General features: G+C 34.0%; 1 protein-coding gene across 6 annotated transcripts in view; it reads right to left on the reverse strand.

Moving 5' to 3' along the window:
- The window catches only part of FAM172A (family with sequence similarity 172 member A), a 360652-nt gene that overhangs the window by 183776 nt on the left and 156359 nt on the right, over positions 1-20517 (reverse strand). The gene's annotated exons all lie outside the window — the stretch shown is intronic.

Genomic DNA, 20517 nt, shown 5'->3' on the forward strand with positions numbered 1-20517 from the left:
TCTTATAAATGAGGTGATGCTATTCCAAGGTAAATTTGTGTCATTCCAACCCGCAGCCCACATTATGTCCACAATCATTGTACATTTATAAACCATAATCTGGAGGATATGTATTATAGCATTGTATTTTGAGACCAAACAGATTTTAATAGGAAAGACTTTCCAATATGAATTAATTACAGAAATGCAAACATACTAAATCTACTCTACAGGTTTCTCCATGAATTTCACATTAGAGTGCATTTTGTATTGAGTAACTTCAAGCTGGGTGATTTTAGAATTTGCAAAAGCGCAAAGTGCATGAAAGAAAGGAAGTAAATCCATTAATTACAGTTTGTTGGTGGCAGAATGCATAGGATATTTATACTGTGGAATTCGGCTGTATTCAGAGTACAGGCTGAATTTCCTGATGTATTTTTGCCATCATTAATTGTTAAATGCCAAACAGAAGTGATGCAATAACCAAAGCCTTATCAACTATGCCAGATTCTACTACCTAGGCATTGCAAGGTCTGCATTTATGATGGACTACCTGAGCTGATAACACATGGAATTATCTAAACAACATTTGCATATTTGTGTAATTATTTTCTAAGGTTAATTAGCTCCTGTAAAGCATTTCGCCCTTTGAGACTGCTTACGGTGACAGGTTCACATATTTTCTGAACCACTGCCAAATTTGACAGGTTTTTCTTTGGCTAACCTGTTGCTACAAAGTTATAAAATAAGTGCATCTATAATATATACTTTAAACTTATAACTGATTTTAGGAAAAGCAAAATGAAAATTTAATGAATTTAAAAGTTTTTAAAATGCTTAATTTTAAAATCAAAACTTCAAAATTGTTTTATTTTACTTCTTATAAATCTTTCTGTGATTGTATTGGTAAGTATAACAACTAAGAAAATTTGTGAATAAAAAAATCCACCATTTTTTACTTTAAACTTTAAACTCTCACATACTTATGTCACTAATTTCAATTGTATCACATATGTCAACCCCCACGCCAACACACACTGCCTCACCAGCTGCCCTTAGTACTACTACTGACTTGCTGTTCACGCTGGAGACATTGACTGGAGAAAAAACACTAATAAAAATCTATATAATTTTATGACAAAATTTACAAATCAAAGTTATTTCTTTTAAAAAGCTAAGACTTTTCATTAGGTAAAATACAGCTCAATAAAATCCAAATGGGAGGCAGATATCCAAGTCAGATAGATTTATGAGGATACAAAAATGTAAGTTACCATCTTGCTCCTAACCAATCCACAGGTATAAGATGAAAGAAAATTTATATTTTTAGGAACTGGCCAGTAGGGTATCCTTCCAGAAGAAATGAAACACAAGGACCATATGGCTCTAATCCAGAAAGGCATACACAACAAAAATTTATGCTTTAGCTTTAAACTTTTAGATTATTCTGTTAACTCTTTTATAAACAAACAAAATATAAATTATACATTAGTATAGAACAAAGCATTTATAAGAACAGTTATGCATAAAATATACTTTATAATGTCACATGGGATGTAATTTTTTATTTTAATCCAGTTAAATCATTTGGATTAAAAATTTGAGGTAGATAAGGGTAAAGGGGATCAAATATATGGTGATGGAAGAAAATTACTCTGGGTGGTGAACACACAATGCAATGTACATAGGATGTATTATTGAATTGCACATTTGAAACCTATATAATTTTATTAACCAATGTTGCCCCAATAAATCTAATAAAAATTTATCTTCTTTTTGGCATATCTGAAACATGGTATCTTTTTTAAAGTATATGCATTTGTATTTAATGATGATTGGTATAGCATACATATAATGAAAACACCTTAAAAAATAAACATTATTTGGCCTCTAAATATTGACCATATGAAGTTACCAATACTAGACGTTTTTGACCTTAAAAATGGCAATTTCATAACCTTAAACAATGAAAATAGACAAAAGAATCCATAAACTAGAGATACCTTGAAACTATAAATTTTTCTCTACATTTTAGATGTCAAAATATTATTGACAACCATCAAACTTGAAGACAAATTCAAAGTTATATTACCTGTCAATATCGCTATATTAATAAATTATAAATGGTTATGAACAGAACACATTCATAATGAATATAACTGACAGAGGATCAGGATTCAGAACCATATCAAACGTATTTGAATTTCACAGATATTTTAAGCTTAATATGCGCTGATTAAGTAAACTAAAAGTAAACTCTGCACTGATTTCCCAATTCCCCATTATATTTTCTTCCTCCGGTCTTTCTCATCCAGTTAAGTGGTAACTCCATTCATTCAGTTGTTCAAGCCAAACATCAGGAAATCATCCTTGACATCTTCCTCTATCTCTTACATTTACCCAACTTAATTTATCCTCCAAAATATTTCTAGAATCCATAAACTCCTCTCAATTTCCACTCTATCTCAGCCTAAGGAATCACCATATCGTGCCCAGGACACTAATCACTTGGAATAGCTACATCTTTTCTGTAATTCAATCTTTACAATGACTTTATGACATAGATATGCTAAACACACCAATTTACAGAGATTCATTAATTTTCTCAAGGTCATATAGCCTGATAGATTGCAAACTAGCCTGGTTCCAGTATCTGAACTTCTATGCTATACTACCTAGTGTTTTAAATCATATGTTAAAGTGCTGTTAATAAATGGTTGTGAGATTGGGCTGACATAAAACTTTTTGTTTTTATCTGTTTGAATATAAAGTTTAAATAATTAATATAGGGTTTAATTAATAATTAATAAGAAGTTAGTAAAAAAATGGACAAGCAAATAATTATGGCCCGTTATTTACAGAAATGGTGATAAATGCTTTGTGATTGGGCCATAATTGCCACAAAACGAGTATAACCTGGAATGGAAGGCAGACAGAGATTCTTAGATTCCAAAACTATGCTCCTGAGCATTTCCAACAAAATAAACACTGATGATCCCATTCACTTTAAGGAACTTTAGGCTTTCTTCTCTTAGTTCAATCTATAATGCAATCATAATACTGCTTCAACAGCACATACTGAGGCAAGCACAGATCTAAATACTTTTAACTCATTTAATCCTGACAACAATCCTATGAGGCAGGTACTATTATTATCCCCACAATCAGATGAACAAGCAAAGAATGATTAAGAAACTTATTAAAGAAAATTGCTAGTATATGGCAGGGCCAGAATTCAAACCTAGGTAGTCTGATCCCATAACTGTAATCCTGATTACCTTATACTGCACTGTTAACATCCTTCCCTGTATGTAAGCATAACTGAGGCTGCTGCTCTTTGTAGCAATGAACCAAACTGCTAAAGGTCTTTAGGAAAAAGAGACAAGTGTTGCTTATGTAGATAGCATGTACTGTGGGCCAGGTTCACATGAAAAACAACTTTGTAGAATGAAGCAGTTTGTTTTCTGAATGTTAAACATGTCATTCTTTATTTTTTAAATTACAATTATTGGGGTGACACTGGTCAATAAAATGTTGGTCTTTTTATCACTTAAGAATATATACAGTAATGATTGTAATTTTACTGTACCCCAAACTCTCACCCCCACAAGACCGAAGCACTCATTCTCCCATCTGCTTTGAGCGTTGATAGCTGATAGCTCTTGCAGCTAAGGATCCCCCAAACTCTTCTCTCCTGTTATTAATTTCAGGGGAAGAGATCCATGATTATGCTTCCTTCTTGGAGGGTAACAGCTTCCAATGATCAGTAGTGTTGGGGAAAAAGCGTCCGGCTCCTTTGCCCCAATTTGAGAGAACTTTATAGGACTACCTTTGCTCCCTGTGAGGGCCAATAATGACTTCTTCACTTCCCTACAGGTTGTGCCCAAGAACAGTTCCCAGTAAATCTCTGTTTCTAAATGTCTGTTTCTCAGAGAATCTGACCTACAACAGCTGGTTCCAGAGAATGGTCTGAAAAACTCGACTCTAAAGTAGAAATTCTGGAGCTAAATTACCTACTCACCAGCCTCAACGCCAATAGTAGGTAGACAAATAAACTCTCGCACATAAGAGCACTGCAAATGTTAAACACTTTCACAGTGATATAAATGGAAGTGTATATTGGTAGAAAGGAATACACCAGCAGGTACATGTATTGGTATTGAAAAGTACATCATTACAGGAACTATGGGATTGGATGGCTATTTCCAAAGACAATAGATACTTTGGAGAAAGGCAATGAAAGGCTGGGAGTGATTAATTGGCACAAGACTAAGTGTGCATATGAAGAGGCTCTCATCTGCAGCAGGAGGACAAAAGAACTTAACCACCAGGCCCAGTACTTTAAAAAAAAGCAGAGCTCTCAGCTCTGGAATATCTGCAATGTGGGGTTGGGGCTCTGATTAAGAAGGAGTGGGAACCTAATACATAGGATGGGGGAAACTGGGTCATTTAAGTTCCCAGATTCCCCTGAACCTTCAGGGCCTGCAAAAGTAGCCCACAGCTCCCAGTTAAAAGTTAGAGCTTTCCCCAAGCTTGAAGGTGAGGCTGAAGCCACTGCCTTTGTTAGATATGTACTTCCTCCACCTCCACTCTCACTTCCACCTTTGGCTCTAGCCCAGTAACTAGGATTAAGCCACCATATAACCTAGTCAGGAAACTGCTGGGCCTCCTGAAGGAGGAAAAGGACTACACTGAAGGTATTGCAGGGCTTAGCCAATACTTACAGGCAGGGGCAAGGGGAGTTCACATGGGACTAAATTATGAAGGTGCTGGATCAAGGACGGTAGAACATTAAGTTGGATGAGGGATAGTTTATTGATATATAAGTACTCCCTCAGAATACAGGATTTAACACCTGTCTAAATCTTCTATTGCTCCCAAATTTAGTATCTTATAGTTCCGTACATTAGAATTCTGACTTGGGTCTCACAGGCCTAAAATCAAGGTGTCCTTTCTGGAGGCTCTAAGGGAAACTCCGTTTCCTTGCCTTTGCTAGCTTTTAGAGGGCGCCCTCTTGGCTTTCGGCCCCCTTCTCCCGTCTCAAAGCCAGCAGCCTTGCATCTCTCTGACCATTCTTCCATAGTCACATCTCCCTCTCTGACACTTATGTCTGACTCCCTCTTTCACTTTTTAAGAATCCGAGATTACATTGGGCCCACCCGAGTAATCCAGGATAATCTCCCTATTTTAAGGCAAAATCGGTGCATGAATGGACAAACCAGAGTGGCAAGGTTGAAAGTGATGCCAAGGCCTACAAGCACGCATGTATTTCACTCAGCAAAGCTGATCTAGCTACTGCCATTTAATGAATGCTTCAGTAAAGCAGTAGAGTGAGAGGCAAAAGAAATGCCTTTGGAACATGAGTGTGCATGTGTTGGGGAGGATAAGGTTAGAAGACTATTTTACAACCCTACAGGTAATTAGCATTTTGACAGCACACTGAAGACATGCCAAACATTTCAGATAGTTTAGTCTAGAACATTCTCTAGAAAAAATGGTATAGTCAGAAGCTAAGTATGTCTCATAGTATCTGTATCTGAATCTAAAACTATAATTACAATACAACAAAAACCCGTATGTCGATCCTGAGTCCTCAAGAAAAAGTTATATTATTTTCAGTATACTCTAACAAAGGCATTACATAGCACAGTTTATAGAAATTTAGGGAGAGGAGGAAGGGAGGTTATCCTCAGGGATGTAGAGATTTCTTGGGGGCCCTGGGAGCTGAGGCTTTTGTGTAGGCAGGACAATTGTTAGGCATCAGTGGATAAAATGTAAATGCTTATGATTTGATATTTCTACTTTGTGAGACACATGTTAACCAGTTGGAAAGATTATTTACAATTGCCAGAGACAACATATTCTCTCATTCTCCTTGGCTCTCTCTCACACACACGTGCACACACACACATGCGCACACACACATTTACATACACACACTAGAAGGCTTCCATTCTTATCCAGATGGTGCCACTGAACTAGCCTTATGACTTTGAGTAGTTCACTGACCCCCTTGGATGCTCATGTTCTTTATCTGTACATGGGAAGTTATAATCTTGGAGACCTCTACATTTATACCTTTTTTTGATAAAACAGAGTAAAAACTTTGGAATCAAAAAGAATCAGAGTTGCTATCCTACAGGGAGGTTGAACAGATGAAAAAAAAAGGCTAGCAAACAGCATATAATAGCTGTTTGTAGCTGGATATACTACAAAGATAGAACTAAACTCTCTATATAATTTCGACTTGCCACAATTAGTACAAAAAATTTAATAAAAAGCATGCATTTTAGAATGTTTCCATCCTAAGAAAAACATTTTACATACTACAAACCTAGATTTCTCACCATCTTACAATTAAACTGAAAATTTAACACATTTTGGTAAAATAAATTGGTATCATTTATCAGCAGATTTTATTTTAAAACAAGGGCATCACAAAACACAAACAGAGCACAACTTTACCATGCTATTGTTAATATTTTGTATGTATAGCAAACATATCCTTAAGCTACTTAATAAGCAAAATATGAGAAAAAAAATGAGAAAAATGATATTTATTTTTATCTATTGAAAACTGCAAACATTAAAATACAGCATTCTTAATACAAAAATAAGGGCAGGGGCTGTATTTTATTATTATTAATTATTACAGTAATAATAGTGCTAACATTTATCAGGAGGTTACTATTTACCAGCTTCTGATCAAAAACTTTACATGTATTAACTCATGCAATCATCATAATCACACTGTGAGGTAGGTACTGTTATGGTTCCCACCACATGGATAAGGCACAGAGAGGTTCAGTACCTTGCTCAAGTTCAATCAGCTAATTAATGCAACTCAGGATTAAAGCACAGGAAGTTTGAGTTGAAAATCCCTACTTTTAACCCCTATGCTATCCTAACTCTCCCTCTGCTCTTTCTATCTTCACAGGGTCTCATGAGTTGACTTGTACAAAGGCCTTCAGTTTTAATTTGCACTTCAATGCTTTATTAAGAAGTGAAATTTAAAACAATCTGAAGACTTTTCTAAAAGAATTATAGGACATTTATTTAACTTCTATTAGCAACAGGACAAAAACACTGAAACTAAAATTAAATATCCAAATCTTAAAAAAGAGATCAACTAGTACATTCAATAAAAGAATTCTAAAATTTCTAGTTTGCTTCCTTTTTTGAGACTAAAATAATATTTTCTTGTTCTCTTTGGCATCACTAATCAAACCGCATGCATACACTTTCTCTGTAGAATATGTAATTATTTGAGACTAAACCCACAAGTGAGAATTTTGAATATTAGAAATACATCATGTGATAAAGTATGACTTAAGTATCAGATTATTAATAGATAAAATTTTAAACTGAAAAGATAAATGATAAAGTAAAACTGTAGCCATTTTAGTAAACCAGGCAATCTCAATTTTCCGATCACAGAACAAAAGGCTTCAAAGAACGCTCATATACTATAAATATTATCAGGACTAGACTCACATGGTGACCTTGCTGGCATCTAACTCCTTTAACAGTATTTGGAAGTGCATTGTTTCAAATCAATAACTAATTAACAAAGTACAAAAGAAGTTGCACTGTTTCCTTAGCTCCTTGTTAAAAATGGCTTTTGGCAGCACATGGGCAGAAAGGTCGCTTTTCTAACATCTCCAAGAGCCTTTCAACACCCTGCCTCTGTCAGATTAAATTACTTTTAGCAATTAATTGTCATAAGTTAAAACAGAAGCACATTTGTTACAGCGGTCTGTCATAATGACATGGTGAGTAGTTGTTTTGATATGAATTTCTTCCACTGACCTTCTATCATATCTTAATTTTTGTGGTTGACCTAACTGGAAGATTGGGAGCATGTCTTAACTCAGAAAGCACAGGCCAAACCTTGGAGGTCTTTGGATGAGACACTAACAAATAATTGAAAAAAAATTTTCTACAGATACTTTGAAAAGCAGAAGTTATGAAACAAAGAAATGTGTAAATTGGAAATTTAAAAAAATTTAGTCTTAACTAACACAAAAATACAGAATGTAAGAAAAATTAAATTTTCTATTGAGTTTATAAACATATTATGGGATCATAGTCAAATTGTATCAAAGGGAAACATGTATAAATAGAATGCTATAAGGAAATATTAAATGTTTCTAAGAGGTAAATTTCAGTAAGTACATATAAGTACATATCTTCTACTTAATAAACACTTTATAAAATCAGTTACTAATAATTCCTTACCAAATATTATTCTTTATAACTCTTTAATAGAACAGAACATTAAAACTTACCTTCATTGAGGATTATAACACTTAGATAAATCTAGTAATAGGTCAGATAGTGTTTTGAACAGTGAATGACATGCAAATTTTTGTCTCAACAATAAAATATTTTTCATATTTGATTTTTTGCTACTGCTATAAATTTGCTACATTTTTTTAGCTATTTTAAAATTTAAGAGAACTTCATAGAAAATTAAAATAGGTGAAAAATAGGCCATCTCAAAAGGACAAGGAAAATGAAAAGGCATGACATTTTCAAGAAATCCTAAACCTATGAAAACAGTGATAACAACAGCTGACATTTTTCAAGTGCTTACTTTGAATTAGAAATTGTACTAAATGCTTAATATGTTCTAATTCATTTAATTTTCATGATACCCTGGGCAGTAGCTACCATTAACTCCTTTTTACAGACAAGGCAACTGATACTTGGAAAGTTTAAGTCAATTGCCCAGCATAATATGCCTAGCGGAGTTTCTTTGATTTCAGATCCTATAATCTTAAGTTAACCCTACACTATTTTTTACATATGTATACACACACATACACATACGTGCACATGCTCTGTTTAAATACCCACAACATTAAAAAATCAGTTACTAACACACATGTCTAATTATCATTATTTGCAAAAGTGCTCAATAGCAGAATGGGCAAGATTAATACTATATATTTAAATCTGAAGTCAATATAAACTTTTTTTTCCCCAGAACTATAAACTCGCCTTGCTAATTAACTGGGTGAAATGTCCCTTCCAGATAGATGTTGTGAAGGCAACTGCATAGGGGTAGGAAAGTTTCCATTTAAGTAACTTTATTGTGTTTGCGGTTAAATATTGAGGTTCTAAGTCCTTGAGGTATTTTTTTTCCTCCGAGAGTATATTCTATAGCACTGAAAAATTAACACTAGAGGCAAAACAGAAGTCACTGATTTTGTCAGATGATCTCGGTTAAACATTTTTATATTTCAGAAAGTGTTGCAGACAGAATACAACTGATAAAATATAACCTGGTATTCTTCTCCCTTCATTGAAACCAGTGGCAACTCTTAGTAAAGTAGCTCGTTTTGAGGAGAAGAAATTATTTAAATAAGAATTATTTCATTATTTCTTGGAATTATACGAGTTTAGAAAACATGGCCTTTCACTTATTTGCATACCTATCCATTTTACGAGGGAAAAAACTGAGCTCCAGAGGTCTAAAATGACTTGTTCATTATTTCTCACTGGTCATTGTAGTTATTTCATTGGTTAAAATTTCAGTTCTTAAAAAGGTATGAACACTAACACACCTTGCATTGCATGTAATTTATAAATCTTTAAAGTGACTTCAACTACCCGACTTCTTGATTCTCATTACAATCCAATGGAGTATACAGGTCCTGAAAGACCTCTTATAGTCCTTCTTTTTCTTTAATTCTCATCTAATCTATTAGCATATCCTGCACATTGGCCATCCTAAAACTATTTCTAAATTGACACCCAAACTACTTCTAAAATCCATCATCTACTTCAATTGCCTAGGAAGTAAAATTAAGTACATATGCATTGGGAAATGACAGCATAAAAAGACTGGCAGTGAGCTGGTGGGACTGCAAGTTGGTACAGCCACTATGGAAAACAGTATGGAGGTTCCTCAAAAAACTAAGAATTGGTCTACCATATGATCCAGCAATCCCTCTACTGCGTATTTACCCCAAAGACTTGAAAACCCATATCTGAAAAGATATTTGCACACTGATGTTCATAGCAGCACTATTCACAGTGGCCAGGACATGGAAGCAACCGAAGTATCTACAACAGATGATTGGCTAAAGAAGCTGTGGTACATATATACAATGGAATACTACTCAGCCATAAGAAGAGATGAAATACTGCCATTTGAGATAACATGGATGGACCTCAAGATAATCATGAGGAGAGAAATAAGCCAGACAGAAAAAGTTGAAAGTCACATGATATCACTTTATGTGGGATATAAACCTAAAAGCAACAAATGAACAGGACGAACAGAGACTCATGGACATGGACTATAGACTGGTGGTTACTAGTGGGGTGGGGGAAGAAGGGGAAGATAGATGGGGTAAAGGGAGTCAAATATAGGGTTTAGAGGAAGGGTAAAATGGGTAAAGGGATCAAATATATGGCAGCTAAAGGAAACTAGACTTTGAGTGGTAAACATACAATAGAATATACAGATATCAAATGATAATGTACACCTGAAAATTATATAATTGTATTAACCAATGTTACCCCAATAAACATAACTAAAAATTAAAAAAAAAAAGACTGGTAGTGAGAGCTGAAATAGTTACAATGATTATTATAAAGCTAAATAATTGTTATAAATAAAATTATTTTCCTGCTTAAAAATGTAAAAAAAAAAATATTCTAGGAAAAGAAACACCATAATGTAAAAAATTATAATCTCTATCACGTAACATTATGTTAATAACAATACAGATGGCGGAAGGAAGAGGAAGAGGAGAGAGTTAAGAAACTGTTATGATGGTGGTAGTATAACAGAGCTACATTTCTAACCTTAAAAAAAAGAGGAGAGAGAAAAATAAAATGAGGACTATTACTACATGGAGGCACTGCCAGATACTAAAGGTAGAGTGAAGTCTCAAAGACTGCGAAATATAAGTTACACCAACCTGCTCAGAGGCCACTGTTTAGTGCTGATGCTATATTTAGTCATGTACTTGATGTCTGCCTCTTCTGACTCTATTTCTATAGTCTCAATCAAATCAAGCCACATTTAAGTCTGCTTAATCTACTAATGTACATAAGGTAAGACAAAACTAGAGAGAGTACTCAAATCACTGGATTTATAGTATAGTTACAAAGTTTTTCTTATTTAGAAAGAGACATATCTTTGATCACATATATTTAGATGTAATAGAGAACTTGGAACTAATGCATATTAGAAAATTTGAATAAAGACAGGCTAACTAATCACATCTTAGCCAATATTCTTAATCTTAAAATGTTATAATTTATCTAATTTAAAAATTTATTATAATGAAATATATTCAATGTATTTATGCCAGAACATTTACAAATGGAAGTCCATTCAAATGCTTCAAGTGTTGGAGTGGCTATCTGTACATTCCTTGTTAATGAGTATGTAAGTTACATCAGGCTTCAGTGGCAATGGTTCAGTCCAATGACTGAAATAGTAATAGTATTTTCACATCATAAATAGTGTCAAGAGTAAGTTACTTTGAAAGTTTTAAGCAGCTTGACCTGGACAATCTGGGCAATGCACTACAATTTAAACTTACTCCCCTAAGCACAAAAATGAACCAGAGACCTTACTGTAAATTAAATGATAATTCTATCAGAGACAACCTTGCTAAACAGACTTTTATTTAAACCCTGAGAATGCAGAAATAGACAAAATATAAGCCTTTCTTTTAAATAATTAGATGTCTACTTTGCAAAGTAAATACGACCTCAATTATTTCCTTAATTTGGAAAAGCACTAAAAATTACACTATATGCAATATGCAAAGTGGCGAAAAAAAAAGTTGTGGTTACTCGTGTGTGTGTGTGTTACTGTGCATGTTTAATTTTGTACTGGTGCAAGGGGCAGGGAGGAAGGTCAGGAAAGTTGTACAAAGGAGGGGATGTTCAGGTTAGATAGTATTAGATATTGAGCAAGTACTTCTCCATAATGCTCAACTTTCAAGTGTTTGATTGACTACAGCGAAAAAAGTATTTCATTCCAAATGTCTAAAAATGATTTTTTTTTTTTTTTCTGGAAGTAAGAGCCAGAGAGATGAGTCCATAAAATCCACTTCATAGTTCCCGCCCCTCACTAGTGAGAGGGGAGATGCCCCTTGCCACACAGGTCATTGCTCCATGTGGAAGGCAGCTGCTGAACGAAAGGCAGGCAGACAGCGCTCATTAGGTAGGGCAGGGCCAATCTGGGTGTGAAGCCAAAGGACACCCTGCAAGGACAAAAACTCCTCGGAATGTAGGCTGAGAAAAAAGCCTGGCGCAACTGATTGGACTCAATGGGGTCATGTCAGTGGCTTTTTTATAGGATTACTCTGGCCTCGAGAATATGCCCTGAACCACACAGAGCAACAAACCAGATGGCTATTGAACAGAGAGAAGAACCATATTTAGATCTTTAAATATAGCATTTTTTTATGACTACTCTTTCAAAATTTTTGAAATACCTCAGGGTCAACAGGCAACCATGTGCATACTTTTAGCTCAATGGTTGCTATTGCTATTCTACCTATTAACAAGATTTAATATCGCTTAAAAGAAATATGGCACATTCTTTCTTATTTAAATACATTTTAAAATATATTCTTTAAAAATGTTTAAATATTTTCAGTTTTTGTTTCTAACAGTCTTAAAAGAAATATTTATTTCCTTTATTTGTGCACTAGGTCACTAGGTTGCATTTTATGGGCTTCCCTAAAAAAAATGTAAGTTTGCTATACAGTTAAAATATAAAACATTATCACTCACTCTTTCATCATATAACTAATATTTGGGTACCCACCATGTGCCAGACACTGGATACAAAGATGAATATAACAGGGTGAAACCTAATTAAGTATAAGATACAAGAACACAAGCAAATAATTCCTAATATAGTGCCCTAACTGAGAATAAATTGAGATACATAGACAAAGTCCTTAGCACAGAGTCTAGCACATAATGAGCTTGCAAAACAGAGTACCATATACGATTAGTTGCTGATAATATAAGCCCTACCAGTATATGATAACCCAAATGAAACAATACATTTCAGTCTATAGATTCAATCACAAAACGTTTACTCAGTGTCTACTTTGCATCAGGCACTGTGCTAAGCACTTGGGGGGATACTAATGACAAAACAGATACCAGTCCCCTCAGAACTTACATTCACACAGGAGAGACAGACAAGAAACAATATTTAATGAATACGTAAATTATATAATAGGTTACAAGGGAATAAGTGTTAAAGAAAAAAGTAGAGCTGGGTAAGGGGAATGGGAGAGGAGTGGGCAGGGCTGTTATTTTAATTAGGGTGGTCAAGGTATGCCTCTATTGAGATGATATTAAGGAAAATATCATCAGGAGTTCAGGAATTTAGCCACGAATATATCTAGGGACTGAACACTACAGGTAGAGGGAACAACCAATATGAAGACTACAGGAGCATTTCAGAACAGCAGGGAGACCAGTGTGGCTAGAATCAAATAAGTGAAGGAAAGAGGGACAGAAAATGAGATCAGAGAGGTAAGGAGAGGCAGTTTTTCTATGGCCATTGTCTAAGGAAAGCCAAATCTCAAAGTAAAGTCAATTAGCTCATTTATCCATCCAACAACTGTACTGAATATTATATATCTTCAAGGCAACATGTTAGGTGCTACAGGGTACAAAAAGATGATTAACTTAGAATCTTTATCCAAATGAAGTTTACAATATTCTCACAAAGAGAACACTTTATATTAAAAATTTTCAGTAAAACCTCAAGTTAGGGTCATGGGACAGGGGGAGTGCAAAGAAGAAAGGCAGGTATATGGGGAGAAGCACAGTTATTTTAGAATTAGAATGGCACCTCCTCAGAAACTCTCCTACTTAAATTACCTTATGTACGATACTCCAACGGGTAACATTAATTTGCAATAGAGCGGAACCTTTAAAGACTTTCATGGAGATTAATTCATTTATCATTTTAATCCTTTTTGAAGAAACTTGCTTGGTTAGATCTTTTACCAAAACTATTTAAACTGACATAGGAAGGAACTAACAAACATCAATGATATTAGCAATTAAGAAAATGTGAAAACCTAAATAGAAATAAATGGTTTTAAATGAAAACTACTAATCATCAACGTCATATTATATTTCCTAAAGAATAAAATGCAAGTAAAAGTATTTTATGATCTTTTACTTGAATAAAATGCAAGTAAAAGTATTTTATTAAAAGTATTTTAATAAAAGTATTTTATTAAAAATTTAGATGCATTATTATTGACTTATATTATTTCTCTTAAACAAAGAATGAATATACCAAAGATATAAATAAATATATCACAGATCATTTGGTGAAGGAATCAAGCAAAAGAAGGAAAGAGTTAGTTAATGGACATTAAATGGTTCTAGCAGTTTTGAAACGCTCCTTATAGGTTTAATTAGCTTCCTTTGAGCTACGAATAGAATCAAAACCATTTGAAACATCAAGAATAAATATCACCATATTACTGAAAATTGAAATATTACTGTTTCCATAATGTGTCAAAACATCTACCAAATTAATTGCTTTAAGATGCCAAAATTTTTAAGTAGTTTATAACATTCAACAAAAAATTATGTTATATAACATCATGTAAAATAATTTATACAAGCAATTCACAAAAAACTTGAGGTTCTCGTAAGTTGGGAGTATCACATGCCCTGACTTCAAACTATACTGTAAAGTTACAATAATCAAAACAGTATGGCATTGGAAGAAATAAAGATACATAGACCAACGGAATATAATTGAGAGCCCAGATATAAACCCACAGATACATGGGCAACTAATTTTCGACAAAGAAGCCAAAAACATACAATGGAGAAAAGAAAGTCTCTTCAATAAATGGCATTGAAAAATTGTAAAGTCACACACAAAGAATGAAACTAGACTGCTATCTGACACTGTACACAAAAATTAACATCAAAATGGATTAAAGACTTGAATATAAGACCTGGAACAATAAAATACAAAGAAGAAAACTTATGGACCTTGGTCTCAGAGGGGTTTTTGTGAACTTGACCCCAAAGGCAAGGGAAGTAAAAAAATAAATGAATGGGACTACATCAAACTAAAAAGCTCTTGCACAGTAACAAGTTGCACTGAACACATATATCTCTCTAAAATATATAAAAAATTCAAACAACTCAACAAGAAAAAATCTGATTAAAAAATGAGCAGAAATCTGAATAGACAATTCTCCAAAGCAGATATACAGAAGGCCAACAGATAATATGAAAAGATGCTCAACATCACCAGTTATAAAAGGGAAATGGAAATCAAAATCATAATGAGATCCCACCTCACACCTGTTTGAATGGCTATTATCAATAAGACAAGAAATAACAAGTGTTGGAGAGAATGTGGAGAAAAAGGAATCCTCATACACTGTAAATTGGTGTAGTAAGAGATTCCTCAAAAAATTAAGAGTAGAGCTATCACGTGACCCAGTAATCCTTTCTCTGGGTATCTACCGGAAAAATTTGAAAACACTTATTTGTAAACATATATGTGCCTTTATGTTCACTGCTTCATTATTGACAATAGCCAAGATATGAAAACAACCCAAATGTCCTTCAATGAATGACTGGATAAAGAAGATGTGGTACAAATATACAATGGAATACTATTCAGCCATAAAAAGTTCAGGTATTGCCATTTGTGACAACATGGACGTATCTTGCGAGTACTGTGTTAAGTGAAGTAAGTCAGGGAGAAAAGGACAAGAACCTTATGACCTCACTTACATATAGAATATAGAATTTTTAAAAAAGCAACAAATTAACAACAACAAAAAGACTCATAGATACAAACAACAGAACGGTGGTTACCAGAAGGGAAGGGGAGTTGGGGGAGGAAAAAGAGGGAAAAGAAGTCAAATACAAGGGAATGGAAAGAGGCTAGGCTTTGGGTGGGGAGAACACAACAGAGTACTCAGAAGTCATATTAAAAAGTAGTACATCTGAAATTTATGTTATTAACCAATGTTACCCCAATACATTTAACAAACATAAAAATAAAATATTAAGGTTCTCATTGCAGTAAGTTGGATTTAATAAAATGTATAGGATAGTTCTCAAACTTTAAAATTCAATGTTTAAAATTAAAAATTTAAACTTGAGTATTTAATATCTGACTTCTATTATTAACGCTATATTAATAGCTGTGAAAGGACCCTTCGAGTCCTCATTGAAAAATAAAATTTACCTCTTGTATTCCTATAATGCAACATATGAACTGTTTCAAAATGCCACAATCTGCCTAATATCAGAGTTGGTTAAGAATATTTTGGTTTCCCCATGAGATTACGAGTGAGCTCTTGGAGAAAAGAGATTCTGGCTTTTCTATCTGTATAGCTCACAACGGGCTAGGGTAAGCATGACATTTTGTAAATAGTGCTCAACTGAATTGAAATGTAAGGCGATCCATCCAAAGCTGTGCCACATAATAGGATATAATTTCTTCAGTTTCAAGATATATTTGACATATTGATTTGTTATCTTGGATAATTTTAACAGTGCCTTGAGAAGAAATTATGTTTTATTCTCCTCCCATCTTTTATCTTCAATATCTAGCACTTGGGACATGTACAAAATAAATGAACTAACGGAATGCAACCAATAACGGATATTGTACTTTTACCACACTAATAGTTATGTTAGGTATCTTGAAAGTGCCAAAAGAAAATTTAAAAGTAAAGGCATTATATGAACAATTAGGACTCTTAGTGGCAAACATCTCTATTTAATCCAATCGCTTAGTAAATACTTCCTAGACTTACCATCTGGGTTTACCAAGTAGAGATCTACCTCTTCTCAATGATATGACATCTAGTACTGGAGGGAATTCAAACCTGCCCTCAATCTGCTTTGGCAAACAAAAGAACATAACTGACTACGATGATATGTAAGTAAATAAATAAACATTTATTGAGGGTTCATTACTTGCCAAACAGTAGGCAGGTGGTCTTTATACAATTTGGGGGGGTTAAATGTAAGAAAAAGAACAAACTTCCACATCATCTCTACTAGAGCTACCCCATAAGGCCACACACTGCACAAGTCTAGGGGGTGCCAGAAAAGAATTATGTCCCCTAAGAATTGTGCAATGAGGCAGTCCTGTATTATTCCATATTTCATCCATTTATGATATCATCAATTCTAAAAGATACCACTGTTTTATGTAGCATTAAGGGGAAAAAAAGTTGCCAAATAATCCATGATATGCCATTAATTTTTAAGATGCATCCCCAATTCGGAGATGTTAAAATGTGATAAAAGGTTTTAAAATCAATGAAAAAAGATGATAATCTGAGTAATCTTCAATTGACTGAACTATATATGCACAAATAATAGCCTTTCTTTGATGGCATTATTGTATATGCAATCTGCACAAGAATTCTGAGGGAATTTTTTCACTCTCCTGTGTGAAATAGAAACAAAGAACATTAGGAGTGAATGAGGTATAGTTAACATCATAATTCACATATAATGCACCAAGCTTTTCAAATTTATATTCTTCCTCTTATTTTAAAATTGATTATGTTAAGAATACTGTTCCAACTAACTTTTAAGTTTAAATCTGAATTACTTAATGGTCACTTATCCTTTCCCCTGCCTAATAACCTATACATACACACACCCTCTCTTTCCTCCCACTCCCTTCAACCCCATCAGCTACTGAGACAAAGGCTAAAGAATCCACTTCTGAATAAATCCTTGCATGGTGAGAAACACTATTTGTCTTTTATTGCAGCAATTGCCTTGCAATCCAAGATCTACTTTATCTATCTATCTATCTATCTATCTATCTATCTATCCATCCATCCATCCACTAATAGTTTTCATGATAAAAATTACACACACACACACACACACACAGATCTTAGGGAGCCACTTGTAGAAAATGTTCACTATTCGCAATGTAGTATAGTTGGAAGAAAATAGGCTTTGCAGTCAGAAAGACTTGGGCTCAAACCTTGGTTTAGTTACTCTTATTAGGTACATAACTATGAGTAAGTCTATTTACATCTCTGTCATTTTACATATCTGTAAACTCAGGGTAATACATGAGACAATTGTGAGGATGACATAAAGAAACAAATAACAACTATGGCTAACTACACAAATGGATGGAAATACAAGGGCTCCAACTAGGGGTGAGGGAGTTGGAGGCAGAGTTTTAAAGTGTCCATTCTTTCCCAAGAAGATGGTGGAAGTTGGAAAAATGCAAGGACCAATATTCATAATCAAAGCCAAATGAAGAATGGCAATCCAATTGTATTTTAGACAGTTATTGTCACATGTTACCTTAGACAAGAAATAAGAGGAACCCAATTTGGAGAACTAGGAAAAGCATGGATTTAAAAACGGAGTCATGGATAGATGTCGCTCAGATTGTAAATCAATTACAATCAATTACAAATGTTAGTTATGATTACGATAATCATAACTAACATTTTTTTGAGTGAATACTATGTGCAAAACCCTGTACGCATGTGCCAGACACCAGCGCCCAGCTCTTAACCACTACGGAATCAGACTAATGCAAAGTAAGGTAAACATAAAATAGAGAGACAGTACTAATAACAGAGAGACAACACCAGTAAAGAACTAGTAGAATATTGCAGTAAATTATACCCCAGCTGGATGGCAGGGATAACTATCTGAGCTCTCCTGAGAAGCAAGAGGCCATCCATTTTAGGGAAAAGAAAAGAATGAAACTTGTGGTTGCTAACATTCTAAAATAGAAACGTGATTCTTCAGAGCCTTCTATTGTTGGAGAAGACCAGAAGAAAACAAATTCTAAATCCTCCAAATTCCACTGGACTGGTCAGTGTGGACTGACATCTTAGTTTCAATGCAGCGGGGTGGGGTGGAAAACAGGTGAAGCTCTCTACACACAGTGCTCTCTGAGTCCAGAGAAGAATTAACATTAGATAGGCCCAAGATGCCTTAATAAATCTATCCTACTGTTTTAGTTTCTCTATTTCAGCTTACATAGTTTCATGTTGCCTAACATATTAACTGAAACATGGTTCTTATTCTAATCTTATAAACTACTTTTTTTCATTCCTTTTATCATTGAACTCTAGAAAAGAAATGTAGACTGCAAAACTCTGAGGGTTCCTGAGACACTTTCACGGGGTCCACATAATAATACTAGCACATTATTTGTTTCATTGTGTTGGCATGTGCATGAACAGTTAAAAAGCAGGGAGAATAAATTGTTCCTGTGACAGTATGGATCACAGCAGTGGCATCAAACTATACTAGTAGTTATTCTATTCTTCACTGCCACATACTCACTGAGAGAAAAAAGAGGCAAGTTTGGCTTTAAAATGTCAATGAAACAGTAAAAACTACTTTTATTAAATCTCAATCCCTGAGCATATCTGTATAATAGTCTGAATGTGAACTAGAATGTATACATAAGGCACCTGCAAATCAAACTATGTTATGATGGTTATCTGGAGAAAGAATAGTTGTGCGATTATTGAGTTGTGAGCTAAAGAAGCCACTTTTTAAATGGAACATCACTTTTAATAAGGCTGATAAACTCTGATTATTCAGATTTCAGTATTTGGAAACCATTTTCCTGAAAATGAACAAAGTAAACCTGACAGTTCAAGAAAAACAACTGACAATGTTTGTTGCTAATGATAAAAATTGAGCTTTCTTGCTAAAATTAAAATTTTAAGATACTTGTATCCTCCCTGATATGCCTGATAGTTTCAATTCTTAAAAGTTTTGCAGATGAGCTTGGTAGTAATATTAGTAGGCAGGATTTTTGATACTACATAATAAAATATGTCGACATTTAGAAGATCTGCATAACTCGGTGAAAACAATATTTTCCAAATGACCAGTACATATTATAAAATCACCCATGGGTAAAAGATCCACTCCAAGCATAACACAGGCCAACGGATTCTCATGAAACAGTATGAAATGCTCATTGATGTGTTTTAGAGTCATTGCAGCAGCTAATCTTTAAGAAACTACCTCTTGTTGAATGTTGGTATAGCATCAAAGAAGAATATACACAATTATCTGAAAAGGCTATTAAAATACTCCTTCCTTTTGCAATTGCACATCTGTACGAGCCCAAATTTTCAATAGAAATATCAAGAAAGACAACATATCACAAGAGAGTGAATGCAGAAACATATAGGAATTAAGTTGTCTTCTATTAAGCCAGAAAGTAAAGAGATTTTTCTAAATGCCACATGTCTCACTATGTGCATTTTATCTTACAAAATATAGTTATTTCCCATAAAATATATTATGTTATTATATAATAGTTTTATTATTGTTATTTTAGAGTACTATAACGTTTTGTTTTAATTATCTTTTTTTTTTTTTTTTCTGAGACCTAAGTCTCAGAAGCATTGATCATAAGTCATTTGGTTAAGATCTTATTCAGTTCTAATTCTTCCCATATTTCCCAAGGATAAGAGTGTAGAGAAGGAAGAGAAAAGAAAGCAAATATACTGAATAGCAGGTATATTA

Source organism: Pteropus alecto, unplaced genomic scaffold (genome assembly GCF_000325575.1).
Source record: "Pteropus alecto unplaced genomic scaffold, ASM32557v1 scaffold20, whole genome shotgun sequence".
Classification (NCBI taxonomy): domain Eukaryota; kingdom Metazoa; phylum Chordata; class Mammalia; order Chiroptera; family Pteropodidae; genus Pteropus; species Pteropus alecto.